We start from the raw sequence: 12732 nt of genomic DNA on the forward strand, positions 1-12732 counted from the left end.
ACATTTGCCCAAACCACTGTCAGGAACTGCTGACTTATGGAGAGATGCTTTCAGCTTGAACCGTCCTGACCCCATCATAAAAGGCTTCCAAAGTGAAGTTTCGTATTCACCTAAATAGTACAACACCATCCAGGTAACTATTCTAGTGGAATTGTCTGTTAAGTGTCCCTTATACTTGTTTTTCTGTTAACTCCTATATCCTAAGCCTGTTTGAACATGTTGTTTTTGTTGATTTAGTATTCTTTGTGAAACTGAAATAAATAAAAGTTTTTAAAAAGCCAAAATATCTATATCCAACCTCATTTTAAAACAACAGTGATGGTGCGGGGAAAGTGGCATAGATTTCATACCTCCCATCTCAAGCCTCTTCTCTCTCATCCAGTCTTTTACCACTCTCCCAGCTTGAGGCATTACAAGATTATACCAGCTTCAGGGGAAGGCAATGCTATACCTCCTCTGAACATATCTTGCCAAGAACACCCCATGATAGATTCGCCTTAGGGTCATAAGAATCCAGAAACAACTTTAAGGCACACAATAACAACAACAACAACAACAACAACAACAACTCCACTTTCAAGGCAGCAAATAAATTAAATATTTCAGGAAATACAATGTTATTTAAAATGCATCTGTGCTTCACAATATAACAATCCAGTCTTGGCAAAAGAAGCTGCCCATAATCTAACAACTTCAGAATACTGGCAGCCAGGTATGCCAAAAAAATCTAAATGCTTTCCCCTATACATAGGATTGGTACTGACATTACATTTCAAACATGCAGAACAGAGGCCTGAACAGAGAAAGATCTGGGAACAGCCCTTACTGTGTGGATAGCAATATGGAAGAAAAAACATTCCATGAATTCTGTATTAGTGAGTAAACAGGAAAGACCAATCAAACCATTCCACAGTTGATGCTTGACATCTGTTACTCTGGTCCAGTCAATGATTTGTGCTATCCAGACTACTAGAGCAAGGATTGGCAGTTTAGCTACGGTGCTTAGAATTCCCAGCTAGAGAGCTCTAGTTTCTCTCCAAACTATAAAGCCCAAGATTCCATGGGATGCTGCTGTGGCAATTAAAGCGGAACCACAGTGCTATAATTGTGTAGTGTGAAAGCAAACTTGAACTGGCATTTAAAAACAAAAACTCCACTGGAGATTTAAAAGAGACTCATCATGAAGTTCTGATGATATTCCTATTAGCAGGCTAGGGATCCTCAGTGGTTGGAAAGACTCAGAAATTGTACCTAGCTCAAAATGGTTTGGGACATTTTAATGTTGAAGATGCTTGATTTACGGTGAATTTTTTGAAAAGGGTCTTACATTTTATGTTTTAACCAAGTCAAGACATGATTGCATTCTTTAAATACCTCAAGGATTGTCACAGAGAAGTAGGTGCTGTTCTCTGCCGTCCCAGAAAGTGGAACCAAGTCTAATGGTTGTAAGTTACAGGGAGATAGATTTAGATTGAACATTAGAAGGAACATCTTGACAGTTACAGTGTTTTGGGAATAGTACCAGTTGCCTAGAGAAATGGTGGGATCTCCTTCTCTCTGGACATCTTCCAGAAGATGCCGGACAGCTTCCTGCTGGGGATGGTCCAGCTGGATTTCCTGCACTTAGCAGGGTTTTGGATGCCATGGCCCATAGGACTCCTTCTAACTCCTTGATTTTGATTTTCTGGCTGAAAGAGATACTTGCCAAAATCAAGTAGCAGTCACACAGAGAACATTCAGCATCACTTTATATTGCTTTATTAGATATGTACCACATAATAGTTGGAAAGATGCTCAATCAGGGCTTTTTCCACACTATACAATTATAGCACAGTGCCTGGAACCATGACAGTTAAAATCTTAGTGTTAAAACTATGTAGTATCAAAGGGCCTCAGTCTCCAGTGACGCATCAGTCATTGTAAGGTAACCCATCTTAAAAGCACAATGTGTTTCTGTTTGCAGGTTGCTATTCTATCAGGAGCTTGGTGGGCCAGGGGAGTTATTTGTTGCATTAGTGTTGTATTTCCTATTACTACTTAAATTTGTCTGTTAAAATTTCAGTTTGCAAATAAATTAAAGGGGGGAAAGAGTCACTGTGTGTGATTGGTATATTCAAAGCTTAAGTATTATTTTAAATAGTTGCTTGTTGTTTTAACATAAATGTGTCAATAGCACATATGTGCTTTGAACCCATTGACTTAACCCAAAAAGCACCTCTCCTGGGCAGTTAGACTCTAGTAACAATAAAACATCAGTTCTTGGTTGTATTTCATAATCCAAAGCAGTTGCCCACCCGAGGCATCCACTTTACTCCTCCTCCTGGTAGGCCTAAGAAACCTATACAATATCTTCTAGCATAACACAAAGGCAAGAGAAAAAGAGAGGCAATTTGGTCTTGTGCTGAGCCTGTTGATCCCATGTCCTCCATTAATCTGGGACTGCATAGGAGGCGGCAATGCATATTTATGCACTCTTTCCCAGAAGGTGTTTGGATCAGGGAGAAAGCTAGGTTGTACAAGGGGAAGAGATGCTTCGTGCTTACATTGGCATGACCCAGACTGTCCCTTTCAGTTTTCCAGTAGGAATGAAAAGTCTCCCATTCTCATAAACTCTTGCCCACCTGGTCAGTAGTATCAGTTCAGCACCACCTGGAAAAACATAAGCGTCTCAGTCTTGGAGCCATTTCACACTGTTTCATTTGCAGCATTATGATTCCACTATGCATTCTGTGGAATCCTGGGATTTGTAGTTTTGTGGACCACTAAAGCTCTTGGCAGAGGATGTTCAGTACATTTCTCTAAACTGCAAATTCCATTGCAAGGAACCAAGGCATTTAAAATGGAATCATAGCACTATAACTGTATAGTGTGAAAGGGGCCCGGTCTAAGTTTTAAATCTGTGGTGAGGAACTAAAGGAGTGATTTGTCATGTATTTCCAACCCATGCTGCACCTCTAATGTAAGAATAGGAATGGCACAGTGTCAAAGAACAGAAATAATGCCAGACATGTGGGAATTACTGTAATGCGTGAATTGCCCTGTGGATAACAAGTCAAGGTAACTACAGTAGGAATGACGAGATAGATATCTCTGCAACTTCAGTTATTCCTACCTTTAGTATCTTTGATTATAAGCCATGAGCTAGCCTCAGGTAACTGGAAATTACCATAAGTGATCCATGGTGGCTCTTTGTGAGAGCAAAACAGAGTGTTTGGCTAATGAAAAGACCTACGTCACTGGGCATTTTATTGTGCTTATCACACACCCATACAGTATTTGCCATATTATTATCAATTGCTTTTTCCATTAAACATATTCCAAATATGGTTGTGCAATTTATGCACCTTAAAGATCAAATACAGATAGATGTCAACTGGAATTAAGACTGTACTTATAGAAATTGCCATAATAAAAACAGATGCCGATGTATGGAAGGCCATTGTGACATCAGTATGACGTCAAATTGTAGATACTAGAGGTGGAAATCACCGTGCAAGCAGTTTTCTGGTTGGACTGGAGTAATAAAAGGAGGTTAATAAGATAATAACATCAGAGCTATAGCTTAAGTGCCTCTGTCTTTATTGGGTTATTGCTAAAAGGATGGGAGTTGAGGCTCAAACCCACCTCTTCTGATCCTGAGGTTCCCAAGATATGTGGGAGCTGGTCACGGTTACAGGGTAGTAAAAGACAGGAACTCTGTAGGTGCTCAAATACAGTGTATTTTTTCTTCATGCAGTCCACTCAACTGCAGTGAATGATCCTGGGCTCTAGGATTATGAGAGAGAAAGCAAAACTATATCCATTTTCTCCACACATGTATGATCCACACACACACAAAAGTAGCAGTTTCAAACACTATAAGTTTCGCTTATATAAGCTTGGTGTTGCCTGATCATTTGTTCTTCTTCAAGATATTGTTACAGGATCCCTGACCAACAGTGTTCCAAATGTGGTTGCACCACAGATTTGTATACGGAAATATGATATGAACATTGTTGAGGGAGCCCTGGGTCCAAAAATTTCTGGTGGGCCCCCAGTAGTTGCAGGTGGACTCATCACTTGGCTACGCTGGCAGCATTCTGAAACCCACTGAGCTACTGGTTTCAGCCATTCTTTTATCTCCCAGAAATCCCCAGAATGGCAATGGGTCCAAGGCATTGTGTGAATTTAAAGGCTACTGTATCTAGTCACAACCAACCAGCACTGACTGTAGTCCCAGAAAACATACATGCAGAGCACAACTAGGCTGATTGAAAAGGTCAGAAAGTCCCATATTTTGTTTATGTTTTTATTTCGGAGATCCCTACACATTTTGTTTATCCTAGAATATTTTCTGACAGCTCCCAGTATGATCAGGGACTTTTTATACCAGCTTCCCAGATTGATTGATGTTAACCCAGTATAAAACCAGAAAGAACAGGAACAATACTGGAAACGTGAAGTCGAAGGCTTTCATGGCCAGCATCCATAGTTTTTTGTGGGTTTGGGGGGCTATGTGGCTATGTTCTAGAAGAGTTTCTTCCTGACATTTCACCATTATCTGTGGCTGGCATCTTCAGAGAAATGGCAGCCACAGGTGCTGGTGAAACATCAGGAAGAAACTCTTCTAGAACATAGCCACATAGCCCAAAAAAACCCACAAAAAAATATAATATTGGAAACTTTTCTATCGGACTGGATGTGAATTCAAGAAAGGAACCTAGCACAGGCACTACCAATGTGTACTGCCAGGGCACCTGACAACTACCCAAGAATGTCATGTCAGTAGAAAGAACTGCCCTGAAATGAATTTGTTTTCTCCTCTTAGTTTGGTTTAATTTAATTTACTATTTTCACACAACTTTTCTACTAGATAATAATTCATCCTCTTACAAACATAGCAAAATACAATACAGATAGACAATAAAATGAGAGGTGGTATAGCATAGTGGCTAAGAGATTGGATTATAAATCAGGTGGACCTTGGTCTTACTATCACTTTGGGAGGACTGGCTTGATCATTAGGCAGAGTGAGGCAGTTGCTTCAGCAGACAGATGCAGACACTTATTTGGAAGATGGCGTATAATTCTGGTTATCCTGTGTCAAACAGGAGATTATGAAGATGAAAACAGCTGAAAATAGAACTATTGAAATTGGAAAGGCATTGGCTAGGGTTTCTTTCACACTACACAATTATAACACTTGAATACCACCTTAAATAGCAATGATTGCATCCTGTGAAATCTTGCAATTTGTAGTTTGGTGGAGCACTTGAGCTCTCTGGCACAGAATTCTAAATCCCTCACAAAACTACACATCCAAGACTTTCATGGGATGTAGCCATGGTCACTGAAGTAGTATCAAAAGGTTATAACTGTGTAGTGTGAAATAGACTTGCGTATTGAGGGGGGAAACTACATTGTGGTCCATGATAGCTCCATGGATATCTCCAGGGCAGCCTCTTCTTGCTCAGTTTTCTTCTCACTGTGCTAAGCTACACTGATCCTAATCCTTCCTAAATGTTCATTCAAGTTGATATTATGGCCATAATCATGTTGAACAGAAAATAATGACAAGACAAGCTTCACATGCTCTGGGATGGTCATTTGTTTATTCAGTGTTTAAAAAGCCCAATGCATTTTGGACACAATGAGAAAGGCCTTCTTCAGGGGGCTTCAAAAAGAACTATGGAGTTGTAAACATTCTCCAAAATACATGACCATAGGGATTAAAGAGCCATAAAGATTAAAGAGTCTTTCGTAGGGATAACATGACTTATAATATCTATTCTATTCTGTCAACACTGATCTTTTCAGTGAAGGTCACTGCTAAAATGTATTCGGAATAATGAACAAAAAAGAGAAGAGGGTAAGAGAAGAAGAATCTTTTCAAAATCTAATCAACTATATTCTGTTTCAGAGGTCAATCCTTGCTAGATAATGAAAGAGCCGACCAACGAAGAAGAGGCCTTCTTTTATATAATCATTAAACTGACATACAATTGGCTTTTTTCTCTGCAGGCAATTATTAAGTAACATCATCACAGTCTATGTCTCTGTCTGGTCTCAGAAAGAGGCATACCAAGGCTCATGAACTTAAGCCAGGGTTGGAGAGGGAATCTCTATGTATCTTCAAAGAAGGCAAAAACAGGAGAGAGGATGAATCACTTTTGTTTGAAAGACTAAGCTTTTGGGGTCAGTTGACAGAGATGTTCTGGGAAGGCAGCTTATCTGACAAAATATGCTCTCTGACTGCACTATCGCTCTTGGTTGTGTTTGCTTAGCTAGGCACATCAGCAGTGTTGGGGAAGCAGAACACTGTTAAAGTCCAAGCCAGAAGTTCAAGAATAATCCCTTCAGGACACTGTCAGGGAGGTTCAATGGAAATTACTTCCTCCATACTTTAAGGCTCTAGTCACAAGTGGGGAGTCATTTTGGCTCAATATATTTTGTTGGCTGAGATAAAGGACAAGATGCTGTCATTGTCCATTCCACATATGGAACATGACTGGCTGTCAAAACTGAAAAATGACCATCATAGGAGTTACCATATTTTGAAAAGCAAAAATGAGGAAGCATTTGCTGATTGACCAGTTGAAACAACCAGTCAGCCTTCAAGTCATTTATTGACTTATGGTGACCCATTAATTTCATAGGGTTTGAGGAGGTGGGTAAGGAATATGCAGGGGTGGTTTGCCAGTCCCTTCCTCTAAAATATAATCTACAGCATCTGGTATTTGTTGGCAGCTTCCCATCCAAGTACTAACCAGGGGTGACTCTTACTTAGCTTCCAAGATCAAACGTGATCTATACCCTTAGGGTATTTAGGCCTGTTCTCTTTAAATATCCCTGCTGTACATGCTGTGATAAATGCTATTAGAAATATTCTGAACCTTCATTATATTTAAATAACAATTTTGTCTTCCCTTCCCCCTTCTCTAGATGCCTGATCCACTCCCCCAAACCATCTGCATCTCTTCTCCCCCACAGCCCCAAGTTATTATTGCATCATCTCTCTGAGAGATCCACCAGTCTCCATCCCTTCTCTAGTGAAGCTCTCTATGGAGGTGGCAATGTGGATGAGACATCAGCAAGCAGAAGGTGGAACAGCAGTAGATATCTTAAAAATCACAGAACAGAAAATCCTCCTGGACAGAATTTTAGCTGTGAAAAAGACCATGTATCCAGGAAAAGGAAGATGTATGGTAATTTGTTGTTGTTGTTGTGTGCCCTCAAGTCATTTCCAACTTATGGTGTCCCCTAAGGCGACCCTATCATGGGGTTTTCTTGGCAAGATTTGTTCAGAGGAGCATTGCCATTGCCTCCCCCGAGGCTAAGAGGGTTTGACCTACCCAAGAACACCTAATAGCAATAGCATTTGCATTTCTATAGTGTTCATCAGTGAACTCGGCACTCTGTAAGTGGTTTACAATGTATTAGCCAATTGCCCCAACAAGCTGGGTATTCATTTTACTGACCTACGAAAGGATGGAAGGCTGAGTCAACCTTGGAGCCCTGGGATCGAACTCACAACCTTGTGGCTGCAGTACCAGCATTTAATCACTGCTTAGCTTAGCTCCCAATGGGTTTCATGGTTGAGCTGGGAGTTGAAGTGCTCTCCAGAGTTGTACTCCATGCTCAGGTGTATGTATGTCTATCTTAGACTACAAAATAAGATCCTTCACAATACCTGAGGGCAGCAAATGTGTTAGGAGATGGAGGACAGAGTATCAAATGGACTGAGAGTTTAAAAGGAAACATTTGAATGGTTGCCACTGGTGTCCCCTGGCCTCTGCGTCCTAAGGTGGTTGCCTCATTCTGAAAATCCCCACTGAATACAAGTCATACAATGAGGTGGCAACCTAGGCGTATTCATAAGAAATTCCCAATGAAGATCATGGGACTAACATCTGAGTACATGTCTAAGATCACACTGCACAGCCATATTTAGTCTTCCCAGATGTCATAAATCTGGAAAATAATCTCCTTTTTCACCCCCACTCTCTTTTGAAATCATTGATTTCCAGTATTCAGATCCTAGGTGGAGAAAAATAACTACTCTTGTTCTCCCAAGCACAAGCACCACTGCTTGTTCTGGTGTAAGGATGATGCCTCAGATTTTTAGACAGGGTTTGGTGGGACTGCAGCAACTTAAAATGGTTGGGGTAAGGGGGAGACTTGTCATAGTTCTACATGTGCAGATCTTTATGATTTGCCTCCCAAACCAAGATCTCAGCCAACTTTGCACAGTCGCTGCCATAGTAGGGAAAAATGCTTGTTGGATATTGTTTCTCAGGTTGAAAATAACTTGTCTGTCTGTGGCCACTGCCTTTGGGGACTTTGGGGAGGCGCTGGAGTGTGCTATTTGCTTTTCGCTCATTATCCCGTCTTCTAAAGTAAAGTTCCTGGCTGTATATTTACAGTAGTTTTTGCTTTGTTTATGTTTGGCAATAAATGTAATTTATTGTGCCATTCACATTTCCTCACAGATGGAACAAAAGCCAAGCAGGAACTTTTAAAGGCATTCAGTCGCAAGACTGGTCTCTCCCAAAGAAATTCAAAGCCAGGGCACTATCACTACACCCAGATTTGTCTGCTGACTAACTGAAATGAGCATTTCCAGATGCTTGCAGAGAGCAAGCCTCTAGTAATAACAGTAAAATTATTCTGTCATTTTTCCATGAACAGACTTCGTTGTGTAGAAATAAAAAAGGTGTAAGCAGGGGGGAAAGATCGGACAGGTGCAAGATAGAAGTCATTGTTACCTGGATACCCCTACCCCACCCCATAAAACTCCATCAAGGAGTTGTTGTTGTTAACTACCTTCAAGTCGCCCATGGCAACCCTGTGGATGAAACACCTCCAAGACTTCCTGTCTTCCACTACTCTGCTTAGATCCTGTACCTTCATGCCCCTGTCTTTCTTGATTGAGTCCATCCTCTTTATACTTTCCTCCCTTTCCTAGAATTACTGTCTTTTCTAATGCTTGTGGTCCACCTCTTTCTGCTTTCCTCCCTCTTTCCAAGCATTATTGTCTTTTCTAATGAGCCATGCCTTGTCATGATGTTGCCAAAGTACAACAGCCTCCATTTGATCATCTTGGCTTCCAAGGAGATTTCTGCTATGATCGGTTCAAGGACCTATTCGTTTCTCTTTTTGGCTGTGCACACATTTTCAGCACACTTCTCCAGCACCATATTTCAAATGAGTTTTCTATTTATCCACTTTCTTCACTGTCCAACTCTTGCATCTTTACATGCTGAAGGGGAATACGATGTATTGGACCATTCTAACTTTAATGCCATATATCTTTACTCTTTAGGATCTTATCTGTTTCTTTCATTGCTGCCCTTCCCATTCCTAGTCTTCTTCTGATTCCTTGACTGCAGTCTCCTTCCTGACTGATGTTTGCTCCAAATATGGTAACTCTTTTATTATTTCATTTTCCTTATTGTCTAGGTTGAATGTATTTTGGCCCTTCATGGTCATTATTTTTGTTTTCTTATGTTCAGCATTAAGCCTGCCTTTGCATTTTGTTCTTTGATCTTCGTTAATCATTGTTCCAAGAAAGTGATTAACATAAGTCTTGTCTGGATGCCCTGATGTTCACAGATGTTGAGATGAATAAACTACATCCATTTATTTTATATATAACTCTCTGGTGCATTTGTGTAGTTTTTTCTCTTGAAAAAAAATCACATTTTGCCTTCTCAGCGTTCCCCATTTTCCTTCCAAAGTGGCTTTCAAAACCAATGACCTAACTATAACAATACCACGAAAACACTTTCCCTAAATACTTGAATGTTGTTGTTGTTGTTGTTGTGTGCTTTCAAGTCATTTCTGATTTATGGCAACCCTAGGGGGATCCTATCATGGGGTTTTCTTGGCAAGATTTGTTCAGAGCTGCCACTGCCTTCCCCTGAGGCTGAGAGCATATGACTTGTCCATAGTTATGGGTTTCACGGCCAAGCTAGGAATCAAACCCTGGTCTCCAGAGTCATAGTCCAACACTCAAACTTGCCACGTTGGCTCTCAGGCTTGAATGTTACCTTGATAATATTCTTTACTTGTAGAGTTTGGCAGTGTTTAACCCTCATACCAGAGCTGGGAAATGTTTGGGGATTGCATCTCATGACCCTAAGGCATTGGTTATGCTGGCTAAGCTTTCATGTTCTTCTTTGTACTCAACTGCACATATTTTATATTAATCACATGAAAGTACTCCATGGAATTAGCCCCAGAATTTCACACCATCATGGCCACATTTGTCACCCCAGTGTTTTGTTTTATAAGTAGATACCTGAAAAAAGGTTAGGCAAGAATACTCGGAGGTGATTTGCCAGTTCCTTCCTCTAAAATATAGCCTTCAGCGCCTGGTCTGCATAGGCAGTCTCCCATCCAAGTAGTAACCAGCACTGACTCTGCTTAGCTTCCAAGATCAAATGGGATATGTTGTCAGTTTAGGGTATTTAGACCCTTGTTTTTATAATCTTCACAGTGCCTGATTCTGTCCAAGACTTTAAGCTTTAATCACTGCTTTCCTTGCATTTATTCAAAATTAAAAGAATTCTCTCACTCTCACTCTCTCTCTCTGAAGGAAAAACAATAAGAGGAAACAAGCAATTAAAGTCCCTTTTCCCATTGCAGGAACATTAACCACCACTGGGACAAATAAGACCAGTTATTCAAAGAACAGTTAAGGAACATCATTAACTCCCTTGAAGCAGAACAAAAATCAAAACAAAAAAAAAGCCATGCAGAAAGAAAATGTTGAAAGACAGTCCTTGAAAGCCCTCAGTACTACTTCATTTGCCCATGCTGGACAGACTAGGTCTGCAAATATATTTATTAGAAAAGCAAAAACCAACAAATCACTACAAAAACCACGTGTGGACAATGGGGGCGGAGGGGGGGGGGGAACGGACCAGGATAATAATGATTTTGACCATAGAACCATTGGATTCTCCATAATAATAATAAAATGAACCAACATGGGAAATGTATCCCCTTTTCCATCTTTCTCTACACGTCACTGAAAAATCTAGTGAAGGTCTAGTGAAGAAGTGGATGAGCTAATCCATAATTTAGTTGAGCCAGTGTTGTGTAGTAGTTATCATTTTGCACTAAGGGCTGGAAGGTATGCTGTTTAAATGGCACACTTTGGTGGTATGCTGTTTAAATGGCACACACGTCTTAAGAGGCCAGAAGCTGTGCCAAAGCTGCGCTCCAGTCCTTAGGACTGGAGCCTGGCTTTGGCACGGCTTCTGGCCTCTTAGGACACATGCATCATTTAAACAGCATACCTTCAAAGTAACTCAAAGCAGCTTTATTTTGGCCTGTCTGTTCAGGCTCTAAGACTTGGAGAGACACAAGTTCAAAAGTAGCCTCATCTACCACACAGAGGTAGAGCCAGCATGGTATAGTAGTTGGAGTGCTCTGTCGCTGGGAACCAGGGTTCAAATCCCCATTTGATCATGGAAACTCACTGGGTGACCTTAGGCAAGTCACATTTTCTCAGCCTCAGAGGAAGGTAATGGCAAATCTCTGAAGAAATCTTGCCAAGAAAAAAAACCTAGGATAGTCTCCTGCCATAAGTCAAAAACATCTCAAAGGCACACAACAACCACCAACTCACAAATCACTGTTGTGAGAATGAAATAATGGGGTGCCCATGTAGAACACTTTGAGCTCTTGAGCGGAAAGGTGGTCTATACATTAAAACAGTTAGCTAAGGTCAGAAGTCATCAGTTTCTCAGTAGGGTATAAGTGATGAAATCTCACTCCTCTACCTTTGAAGGGTAGTATCTTCAACTAGTGTGGATGACAAAGAAATTGACATTGTTGCAATTCAATGTTCAGAAGTAAAAAGCTAAAAGAAAGCAGATGTGAATGTAGGTGTTTTGAAAGGCTGTGGACATTCTGTGGTTTTCTTAAAATCTGGTTAAGTATTGACATCTTTCAGGGTTGATTGAACTTCAGGTTGTTGAGAATTACTTCCAGGCAGGAAAAAAGGGTGGTAATTGTCCAGTTTTGGTGGGCTCATTCTGAACCAGAGGAAAGGTCTGTGGACAAATCTCCATCCCTGCTAGTATAATAGCAGCTTGCTACAATGTGTAAGATTTAATTCATTTTCTGATGCAACTTACAAAGATTCTCCCAAGGATCTACTTAGCCTCCCCCTTTCCTGCCTATCATTGTGGTGCAAGGACTCACCTTCTACTCTGCTCTGTGAAGCAAATTGGTTAGATTAAGTGGTCCTTATCCCATTTGGAAGGAGTCCCTTTAGCTATGATTTCCAAACAGAAAAATATGTTCTCTCTGTGTATGTGAGTGTATGTTTGAATGAAAAAGTGTGAGTAACTGTACTTGGTACTTAATGCATAATGCTTAATGACCTCACCAGGAGCCATTCCTAGTTGTGTTTTGGGCGTGGAAACTTAAGGGCCTGGAATGATCCTGAACTGGTAACACTATTTCACTGCCTGCTATAGAAGCCTGTCTCCTTCCATTATGCTCTGTTTAAATGAAACTCATATTACAAAACCAATAGAAATCTCCAGTACTCTCTCATCTTAAAGAGGTTACACACTGAATTGCTGCTTATGAACTAAAGAAGTGGTGAATAGCAGAAATTAAAAGGATGCATACACACATATTCTAAAACAACTTTTCACAAAGAATTATCAATGAGCCATACTTTTTGTAAAAATGGAAATAATTAAAAATGGATCCCATTTGTGGTGGGATATAAAG

This window comes from Sceloporus occidentalis, unplaced genomic scaffold (assembly GCF_023333645.1).
Source record: "Sceloporus occidentalis isolate IW3139 unplaced genomic scaffold, rSceOcc1.0.p SCAF_5, whole genome shotgun sequence".
Lineage (NCBI taxonomy): Eukaryota > Metazoa > Chordata > Lepidosauria > Squamata > Phrynosomatidae > Sceloporus > Sceloporus occidentalis.